We start from the raw sequence: 2,063 nt of genomic DNA on the forward strand, positions 1-2,063 counted from the left end.
TTACTAACTGTTGAGAAACATAGTGCCTTCAGAAAGTATTCGTAATCATACCCCTTCATTTACTCCACATCTTGTGTTACACCCGGAATTCAAAAAGGATTACATTGATTATTTTCACCTCACCATTTACACACAATAGTCCATAATGACTAAAGGAAAACATGTTTTTAGAAATGTTGGCAAATGTATTGAAAATTAAATACAGAAATATCTCATTTACATAAGTATTCACAGCCCTGAGTCAATACCTGTTAGAATGACCGTCAGCAGCGATTACAGCTTTGTCTTTCTGGGTAAGTCTCTAAGAGCTTTGTATTGAATTGAGCCTGGATTGTAAAATATTTGCACATTATTATTTTTAAAATTCTTCAAGCTCTGTCAAGTTGGTTGTTGATCATTGATAGACAGCCATTTTCAAGTCTTGCCATAGATTTTCAAGACGATTTAAGTCAAAACTGTAACTAGCCACTCAGGAATATTCAATGTCGTCTTGGTAAGCAACTCCAGCGTACAGTATATTTGGCCTTGTGTTTTTGGTTATTGTCCTGCTGAAAGATGACTTTGTCTCCCAGTGTCTGTTAGAAAGCAGTCTGAACCAGGTTTTCCTCTAGTCTGTGTTTAGCTCTATTCCTTTTATTTTAATCCAAGAAAACTCCCTAGTTCTTGCTGATGACTAGCATATCAATAACATGTTGCAGCCACAACCATGATTGCAAATATGAAGAGTGGTACTTAGTGATGCATTGCGTTGGATTTGCCCCAAACATAACTCTTTGTATTCAAGACATAAAGTTAATTTCTTTGCCACATTTCTTGCAGTTCTACTTTAGTGCCTTATTGCAAACAGGATGCATATTTTGTAATATTTTTTATTTTGTGCAGGCTTCCTTCTTTTCACTCTGTCATTTAGGTTAGTATTGTGGAGTAACTACAATGTTGTTGATCCATCCTGTTATCTTCTCTCACAGTCATTAAACAGTGGCATAAAGTACTTAAGTGAAACAAATATTTAAATGACTACTTAAGTCATTTTTTTTGTGTATCTGTACTTTACTTTACTATTTATATTTTTGACTACTTTTACTTTTACTTCACTACATTCCAAAATAAAATAATATCCTTTTAACTCCATACATTTTCCCTGACACCCAAAAGTACTCGTTACATTTTGACAGGAAAATGCTCCAATTCACGCACTTATCAAGAGAACATCCCTGGTCATCCCTACTGCCTCTGATCTGACGGACTCACTAAACACAAATGCTTCGTTTTTAAATTAATGTCTGAGTTTTTGAGTGTGCCCCTGGCTGTCCGTAAGTTAAAATAAAACAAGAAAATTGTGCCGTCTAGTTTGCATAATAAGGAATTTTTTATTATCTCGACTTTTACTTTAAATATATTTGAGCAATTCCATTAAAACATTTTAATAAAAACAAATACTTTCACTTTTATTCAAGTAGTATTTTACTTTGTGAGTTTCACTTTTACTTGAGTCATTTTCTATTAACCTCTAGGGGATTGGTGTCCCTAAACCGGGATGGTTGTTGCTAACGTGCACTAATGTGATTAGAATGATGTAAGTAACAGCCAACTTTCCAGGACATAGACATGTCTTATATGGGCACAAAGCTTACATTTTTGTTAATCTAACTTGTGTCCAATTTACAGTAGCTATTACAGTGAAACAAAATACCATGCTATTGTTTGAAGAGAGTGCACAACAACAAAACACTTTTCCCGGCAACTGGTTTGATACATTCACCTCTGAAGGTAAATAACGTACTTAAATTCAGTAATCTTGCTCTGATTTGTCATCCTGAGGGTCCCAGAGATAATATGTAGCATAGATTTGTTTGATAAAATAAATGGTTATATTCTATTGTAGGAACTGGGTTCTACAGCTTGAACCCCTGCTGTCTCCCTCTCCCGTAAACTCCCTCTCTTTGTCTGACTGTCTGGACTTTCACTATCTCCTCTCCATCGAACCACACACCAAGGCTTACTCATTTACTAAATGTTGATGAAAGCAGACTTCAGTCTCCTATGTCAGTCTGTTCAAAGCA

This window comes from Salmo salar, chromosome ssa04 (assembly GCF_905237065.1).
Source record: "Salmo salar chromosome ssa04, Ssal_v3.1, whole genome shotgun sequence".
In the NCBI taxonomy this organism is placed as follows: domain Eukaryota; kingdom Metazoa; phylum Chordata; class Actinopteri; order Salmoniformes; family Salmonidae; genus Salmo; species Salmo salar.